The 9,441-nt window shown below is 38.7% G+C and overlaps 1 pseudogene; it reads right to left on the bottom strand.

The window, feature by feature from the left end:
* Positions 1 to 5,111: 5,111 nt before the first annotated feature.
* LOC148576885 (uncharacterized) lies at positions 5,112 to 6,058 on the bottom strand (annotated as a pseudogene).
* Between the last annotated feature and the right edge of the window lie 3,383 nt (positions 6,059 to 9,441).

Here is a 9,441-nt window from a genome sequence, read left to right as displayed (position 1 = left end):
TTAAACATTAAATGTTAGCATTAATTTCGAAAATATGAAATAAAAATAAGAAAAAGATTTTGAGAATCAAATTTTTAGAATTTTCGAAAATATTGAAAAAAATTAAAAAGATTTGATTTTTGAAAAAGATTTGAAAAAGATAGAATTTTTAATTTGAAATTTTGACTTGAGTAACAAGAAACAACTAAATTTTTGAAATTTTTGACCAAATCAATTCAAAATTTCGAAAATATGAGCAAAATAAAGGGAAAGATGTTTTTTTTATTTTTAAAATTAATGAGGAAAGAGAAAAACATGAAAATGACACAAAACATAAGAAATTAAAATCAAAACAACTAATGCATGCAAGAACACTTTGAATGTCAAGATGAACACCAAGAACTTATTTTTGAAAATTTTTAAGAAAAGAAAAACATGCAAGACACCAAACTTAAAAATTTTTAAACTTTAGACACTAATAATTCAAGAATGCATATGAAAAACAAGAAAAGACGCAAAACAAGAAAATGTAAAGATCAAACAAAGACAATCATCAAGAACAACTTGAAGATCAATGAAGAACAAAACTCAATGCATGGATTTTCGAAAACTTTTGAAGAAGGATTAAAAAGATGAAATTGACACTAAACTTAAAATTTGACACAAGACTCAAACAAGAAACACAAATTTTTTTTAGTTTTTATGATTTTATTAAATTTTTTTAATTTTCAAAAATTAATTTGGAAAAAGAAAATAAATAAATTCAAAATTTTTAATAGGAATTCTAGGAATCATGCAATGTTAGTCTAAAGCTTCGGTCCAAAAATTTAGACATAGCTAAATAGCCAGCCAAGCTTTATGTGAAAGCTTCGGTCCAAAAGATTAGACTTGGCCAATCGCCAGCCAAGCTTCAGTAGAGCATTGCATACAATAGCCATATTGATGGGAATAAAAAAGCTCCTGCAATGATAAGTGGAAGCCTCGGTCCAAAAGAATTTAGACATGGTTTGACAGCCAGCCAGGCTTCAACAGATCATGATAAAACTCTAGAAATCATTCTTAAAAATTCTGAAGAACAAAATAAAATATATATTATAATTTTTTTTGAATTTTTTGAAAATAAAAAGCTTAAAATTAAAATAAAATTACCTAATCTGAGCAACAAGATGAACCGTCAGTTGTCCAAACTCGAACAATCCCCGAAAACGGCGCCAAAAAGTTGGTACGCCGGAATCATGATTGTTCATTCCCTGGCTATAGTGCCAAAAACGTGGTGTGGGAGAACGTGATCTCAAGACTTCTTCACAATTCCGTGTAACTGACCAGCAAGTGCACTGGGTCGTCCAAGTAATAAACTTTACGTGAGTAAGGGTCGATCCCATGGAGATTGTCGGCTTGAAGCAAGCTATGATCATCCTTGTAAATCTCAGTTAGGCGGATTCAAATGGTTATGAGGTTTTGATAATTAAAATATAAATAAAACAGAAAATAAAATAGAGATACTTATGTAATTTATTGGTGGGAATTTCAGATAAGCGTCTGGAGATGCTTTGTTGCTTCTGAACTTCTACTTTCCTATTGCCTTCTTCCAACCATGCATTACCTCCTTCCATAGCAAGATGTATGATCCTCTCGGATGAAAACAAATCCATATGCGCTGTCACCACACGGCTAATTATCTGTCGGTTCCCGCTAGCGTCGAAATAGGACCATTGTCCTTTTGCACACTGTCACTGTGCCCAACATTCGCAAGTTTGAAGCTCGTCACAGTCATCCCTTCCTAGATCCTACTCGAAATACCACAGACAAGGTTTAGAATTTCCGGATCTCAGGAATGCTGCCAATGGTTCTAGCCTATACCACGAGGACTCTGATCTCATGGAATGGAATGCTCTGTTGTCAGGAGAAGCAATCATGCGTCGTGAACCAGCAGGCCAAGAGATACACACTCAAGCTATTGCAAATAGGACGGAAGTGATTGTCAGGCATGCGTTCATAAGTGAGAATGATGATGAGTGTCACGGGTTATCACATTCATCAGGTTGAAGTGCGAGAGAATATCTTAGAGAAGAAGTAGGCGTGAGTTGAATAGAAAAACAATAGTACTTGTATTAATTCATGAAGAACAGCAGAGCTCCACACCTTAATCTATGGGGTGTAGAAACTCCACCGTAGAAAATACATGAGTGAAAGGTCTAGGCATGGCCATATGGCCAGCCTCCAAATGTGTACAATAGCATAAGATTAAAAAAAAAGGACAACAAGCCTTAAAATAAATCTCTAAAAGTAGTTTTTATACTAAACTAGTAACCTAGGGTTACAGAAAATGAGTAACTAAGTGCAGATAGTGCAGAAATCCAATTCTGGGGCCCACTTGGTGTGTGCTTGGGCTGAGCATTAAAGATTTTTCGTGCTTAGGCTTTTCCTGGAGTTAAACGCCAGCTTTGGTGCCAGTTTGAGCGTTTAACTCCAATTCTGGTGCCAGTTTGGGCGTTTTACGCCAAGATGTTTTAGGCTGACTTTGGACGCCAGTTTGAGCCATCAAATCTCTGACAAAGTATGGACTATTATATATTTTTGGAAAGCTCAGGATGTCTACTTTCCAACGCAATTCAGAGCTCGCCTATTGAGCTTCTGTAGCTCCAGAAAATCCACTTCGAGTATAGGGAGGTCAGAATCCAACAACATCTACAGTCCTTTTTCAGCCTCTGAATCAGATTTTTGCTCAAGTCCCTCAATTTCAGCCAGAAAATATCTGAAATCACAGAAAAACACACAAACTCATAGTAAATTCTAGAAATATGATTTTTGAATAAAAACTAATAAAAATATAATAAAAAGTAATTAAATCATACTCAAAACTATGTAAAAACAATGCCAAAAAGGGTATAAATTATCCGCTCATCAGTACACCCTTAGTGGACACCAAACTTAGTGTTTGGAAATGTGGTTAAAAAGATTAATTCACTTTCTAGAGTGAAAATCTCATGGATTTAGTGAATTATCTTAGGTAAGTTCACACTAAATGTTATTGTCCACCAAGTAATGCACGTGAAATCTTAACAAAATTTCTTGTCATCTTTGATTAAATCATCATAAGAAACACTTCATTTTCTGATTTTGAACATGAAATAAAAAATGTAAAACATGGTTGTACTTTCATGGAATTCAAGACCTGAAACTTTTTGACTCTCTTTAATTACAATCATAGCATGTATGTGACATCAGCTCACTGTTTGGCCATATACTTCAAGAAAGTGCTGTAGTATATGTCCCAAGATGGCTATATGATCATCATGTTTTCAGACCATCTTGGGGTGCCTTTAGGCACACCAAACTTAGAGATGGATCATATGCTTTAAAATTGTGTGTGTAAATGTCAAATTTGTCTTTGAGAGCTTGAATTCATGTTAGAAAACTAGTGATTATTCATATCAAAGCAGTAAAAGCAAGAAAATTAAATCATGGGTTGCCTCCCATAGAGCACTTCTTTAGCATCATTAGCTTGACAGTTGGTCTCTGTCACAGAGGATTGTAGTGTCTGAGGTCCTCTCCTCTCACTGTGAAGTTGTTTCCATTTGATTCCTTGATAATTTCCACATGCTCCAAGGATAAAACCTTTCTGATTGTGAACACTTGTGGTAACTAGGATGGAATAGTAGGGAGATGAGGTGGGATCAGTGGATGGTGGATTGATATCACCTTGTCCCTAGGAGAAAAATCTTATGTGGAGATCTTCTTATTTCTCCATCCTTTCGGCACTTTCTTCCCAACTCTTTTCTCTTCTTCAGGTAATACTCAACATCTATAAGTGCTCGAGCAGTAGCTAAAAATGGTCTCCCCAAAATGATCAGATGGAGGTAGCTTTCTTCCATCTCAGAACAACAAAGTCTGTGGGGAGAAAGTACTTTCCAATCTTTACCAGTATATTTTCCACTACTTCCACTACTTATTTCTGAGTCTTGTCAGCCAGTTGAAGGATTACATCTGTGGGTCTCAGCTCATTGATTTGCAGCTTCCTCATGAGAGATAGAGGCATGAGATTTATGCTTGCTCTGAGATCACAGAGTCCTCTATCAATCTTTGTATCCCCTATAGCACAAGGGATGTAGAAGCTCCCTGGATCCTTTTTCTTTGTAAGCAAGTCCTTCTGGATGAGGGCACTACATTCCTTGTTCATCACCACTGTTTGTCCTCCTTTCAAGGTGCTCATCTTAGCGAGCAACTCCTTCATACACTTTATGTATATGGGCATCTGTTGGAGGACTTCAAGGAAGGGAATGTTGACATGAAGTGGCTTGAATATATCCAGGAATCTAGTGTATGTTTTCACCTTTTTACTACCCCTGAGTCTCTGCGGGAAATGGTGCTTTTGGCACATATGGTTCCAGCACTTCTTTCTCTTTTGGTTCCTTCCCTTGTACAGGTTCAATTTCTTATTCTTTCTCCTCCAAATTTTTTTGGGAATTTCTTTGGCTGTGTTCTGTTAGCTTACCAATGTCTTCCTCCAGAATTTCTTCATTTGTAAGAGTGATTGCCTTGCATTCTTCCCACCTCACCTTCTTTGTTTCTCCTCTTGGATTCTTCTCAGTGTCACTTGGGAAGCTATCAGTGAGCTTAGGAATTTACTGAGACAAATATCCTACTTGTTATTCAAGTCTCTTGATGGTGTCTCCCTGGTTCTTTATGCTGAATCTTACTTCCTCCATGAATTTCTTGTTCTCTTGAACTTCCTTGCAAAGATCTACAAGCATGGCCTCAATCTTGGACATTCTATCATCATGTAGTGATGGTGGGTTGTAATTGGGTTGTTGAGAGTGGCCATTTGGTGCTTGATATGGAGGCTGGGAGTAAGTGTTTTGTGAGGCTTGATATGCTCTTTGATTAGGTTGTTGGTAGGTTGAGTTATTGTAGTGGTTGGAGTTGTGAGGTCTTTGGTCTTGGCTCTGGTTTTGTTGGTTTTTCTACCCAAAGTTTGGGTGGTTCTTCCAACCAGGATTGTAGGTTTTGGAGTATGGATCATGAGATTGTCTTGATGAATTTCAAATGTAATTGGCCTGCTCTTAATATCCTCCTTCTTTTGTATTGAACTCCTCTTGGGCTGTTGGTGGTTGAGTATTGATTGCTGCAACTTAGTTCTTCTCCATCTGCTTGGTGACGTCAGCCAATTTCTTAGCAATCATTTTGTTCTGAGCCATAATTGTATCCATGTTGTTCAACTCCATCACTCCTCTATTGTTGCTTCTTTCAAAGGCATAGAAATATTCATTATTAGCCACTGTTTCAATGACATCAATAGCCTCTTTAATGGTCTTCTTCTTGTTGAGAGAGCCTCCAGAAGAATGATCTAGAGCCTTTTTTGACTCATATGATAGCCCTTCATAGAAGATATGCAGTTGCACCCACTCGTTGAACATATTTGGGGGACACTTCCTTGTCAAGTCTTTATACCTTTCCCATGCTTCATACAGTGTCTTACCATCTTGTTGTCTAAATGTTTGGACCTCTGCTCTTAGCCCATTGACTCTTTGTGGAGGATAGAACCTTGCCAAGAATTTGTTTACGACATCCTTCCAAGTTGTAAGGCTCTCTTTAGGGAATGACTCTAGCCATTTAGATGCCTTGTCCCTGAGAGAAAATGGGAATAAGAGCAATTTATAGGTGTCAGGATGAACACCATTGGACTTCACAGTATCACAAATTCTTAGAAATGTAGTCAAATGTTGATTGGGGTCTTCTTGGGCACTTCCTCCGAATGACAATTGTTTTGGACAAGAGTAATGAGTTGTGGCTTCAACTCGAAGTTATTGGCATGAATGGTTGGTTTGAGAATGCTGCTCCCATAATTCCCAGGATTGGGATTAATGTAGGAGCCTAGCACTCTTCTCTCTTGTGGAGCATGATTAGCTACACCTTCTCCAGCTTGGTTATGAACCTCTTCCTCCATAGCAATATTTAGATCTTCTTCCAACTCTTCTTCTCCAACTACTCCCATGCCTCTTGCTTCCCTCCTTAATCTAAGAAAGGTCCTCTGAGATTTACTATCAAAAGATGTTAAAGCTCCTCTTCTACCTGTCATGCACTCAACAAAAATAGGCAACAACAAAGGAAAAACTCATAGTTAATGAAAAAAGTGTGGCTAGAGTAATTAATCAAACAGTTAGTGGAGTTAGTGAATTAGTTGAGCTGGAAAGTAAAAGATCAAAGAGAAATAACTGAAAGTGCAAAAAGAAATAACTGTAAACAACAAAAAAAAAAGAAAAATTGCTCAATATAGTTATCCTCCAATTTAATCATTGTCAATACATAATCAATCCCATCAACGGCGCCATAAACTTGAAACATGAAAACTTGTTTCTCAACAAATTTCCACCGGTAAGTGCACCGGATTGTCGTCAAGTAAAAACTCACAATAGAGTGAGGTCGAATCCCACAAGGATTGATTGTTGATCAACTTTAATTAGAGGAATGTTCTAGTTGAGCAGAATTAAACTTGAATTTGGTTGTGCAGAAAATTAAATTGCGGAAAAAGTAAATGGCAAGGAATATAAATGTCGGAATGTAAATTGCAAGAGGTAAAGAACAGAAAGTAAATTGCATAAAAATAAATGGGAATGGGGTGGTTAAGCATAAAAGTAAATAACAGAAATTAAAGAGAATGGGAAGATTAGAGATGGGGAGTTCATTGGGCTCAAGAGATATTGTATTCTCCAGATCAAGTTCATTCTCATCTCTTCCTCAATCCATGCAACTCATTGATCTCTTGGCAATCTTAGGCGATTGAATTCCAATTCCTTGGCAATTCAATCTCTCTAAGCTTGAATAATTGCCCAATTCCTTGATTTAATTGCTCATGGGAAGAGATAAAGTATGGTCACTGATTATACCACATGTATTTCCAAATCAAAGTATTGGTAGGATTACATGTCACTATATCCATCCAACCCCCAATCCGGTCCTACATGAGAAAGCATTTCTAGCATGATTTTCTCATCCCTTTTCCAAGGCTCAAAGAAAATCCAAGTATGAATAGCTTCTTTCCCAAGATAACTACTCAATTGAATTAAGATCGAAAGCTTTCTAGTAAATTAAAGAGAAAGGAAAGAAGAAGATGAATAAAAACTATAATTGACCCATTGAATTACAATAGAGCTCCCTAACCCAATGAAAGGGGTTTAGTTGTTCATAGCTCTCGGAATGGAAATTGAAATGAAAAAGTGCATTCAAAGTAAACTAAGATCTAAAGAGAAAGTAAAATTGGGCAGGGTTACAGTACTCAGTGTGTAAAAAAACCCCTCTCTAACTTAAACTCTAATCTATTTATACACTTTCTTCTTTCAATCTTCAAGTACTTGGACTGGGCCCTTTGGCCTCTGTTGAAGCTAGTTGGAAGTGGCATTGATGGAGACATTTGGGGAGTTAATGTTTATACTCTGTATGGATGCCTTTTTCATTGAAGTTGGATTGACGTTGAAGCTTTCGTTGGAGGTCAACGTTTGAGTTCAAACGTTGGGTCAAACTTGGCCTATTAAGGCTGGGACGTTGGCCCTAAAGTTTGACCTATCGTTGGACTCAACGTTGGACCCAACGTTTGAGCACAAACTTTAGCCTACCCACGCGTACACGTGGGTCACGCGTGCGCGCCATTTGGCAAAAATCTTCACCCACGCATACGCGTCGATGCACTTTTTCCAACTCCAAATTCTTGAAATTTATCGCGCACGTTGGACTCAACATTAGACCAAACGTTTGAGCACCAACGTTGGCCCATCCACGCGTGCGCACCATTTTGCCAAAATCTTCACCAACGCGTACGCGTGGGTCACGCGTATGTGTTGATGCACAATTTTACAATCTCAAAACTTCAAATATATCGTGCACGTTGGAGGTAACGTTGGACCCCCAACGTTCCCTCCAACGTTGGCACCCCTTCACCTTGACGTTGCTAGCAACGTTGGAGCACCAACTTTGGCTCCAACGTTGCACATCATAGTTGCAGTTGGAGGCATAGTTGGAGGTCCAACTATGGATCCAACTATGGCCTCTTGGATGAGTAGTTGGAGGCATAGTTGGAGGTCCAACTATGACTCTAACTATGGCCCTTTTGAATGAGTAGTTGGAGGCATAGTTGGAGGTCCAACTATGGCTCCAACTATGGTCTTCTGAAATGCGTAGTTGGAGGCATAGTTGGAGGTCCAACTATGGCTCCAACTATGGCCTTCCTCATGGCAACGTTTAGGGTGACGTTTGAGCTCCAACTTTGGGATTAAACGTTGCCTTCTTTTGTAGTTGGAGGTATAGTTGGAGGTCCAACTATGACTCCAACTATTCACCTTTCTTGGCTAACGTTTGAGGCATAGGTAGAGCACTAACTTTGGCTCCAACTATTGATGACAAGTCATCCTAGCCTATTTTAGCTAGTCTTTTTCTTTTGTTTTCATTAAAATTATGCACTTTCTTGAGCTACAAGCAAGCTAATTGAGTAGATTTTCATGTTTCCCTTGATTGAACCAACCATATATGAATTCATGCCATTTCATGAGGTTTTATGCTATATTTGTTGCATATTATGAAAGATTGAATATCTCATGATTTTGAGCATAGCTTTGATGAGTTTGGTTGATTAATGATAGGTGAAGAAAGCTTGGAGAAAGGTTGAAGCAAGAAGGAATAGCTAGGAGTAAAGAGAAGACAATGGAATAAGTGAAATTGAACCAGGAAGCAAGAAGCTGGACCTAAAGTTAGCATCAAACTTTTGAACAAACTTTTGGTTGAAAAGTTAGCCCCAACGTTAGCCCCCTAACTTGGAGGCTAACGTTGGAACTTGAAAATTCTCCCCTGGGCTTCAAAAGTTTGCGCTAACGTTAGCCCCCTAACTTTGAGGCTAACGTTGGCACATGGATTTCTCCCCTGGACACCAAAAGTTTGCGCCAACGTTAGCCCCCTAACTTTGAGGCTAACGTTGGCACATGAATCTCTCCCCTGGGCACCAACGTTTGCGCCAACGTTAGACCCCTAACTTGGAGGCTAACGTTGGCACATGAATATTCAAGGAAGAGGAGCAAAAGTTAGCCCCAACGTTAGCCCCCTAACTTGGAGGCTAACGTTGGAACTTGAGAATTTCTCCCCTGGGCACCAACGTTTGCGCCAACGTTAGCCCCCTAACTTGGAGGCTAACGTTGGCGCCACTAGCACACAAGGCATTGCCAACGTTAGGGTCAAAGTTAGACCCCTAACGTTGGCACCAACGTTCATACCAGTAAAATGTGCTAGCTGATATGAAAAGTTGGAGCCAAAGTTAGACCCCTAACTTTGGCTCAAACTTTTGGTCCAACTTTTGCTAACCTCAAAACCGGTTCAATTGGTTCACTTTGGTTCTTCTCCAAACTTCAAGAGCAATCAACCAAGGCCTCTTTCAACCCAATTCCACCAAGAGCAAAGGCCCAACTCAAGGCTTGAAGA

This window comes from Arachis ipaensis, chromosome B1, assembly GCF_059453495.1.
Source record: "Arachis ipaensis isolate K30076 ecotype BB chromosome B1, ASM5945349v1, whole genome shotgun sequence".
NCBI lineage: Eukaryota > Viridiplantae > Streptophyta > Magnoliopsida > Fabales > Fabaceae > Arachis > Arachis ipaensis.
The sequence above is the reverse complement of the archived record's forward strand: the minus strand, read 5'-3'. Positions and strand labels throughout refer to the sequence as shown.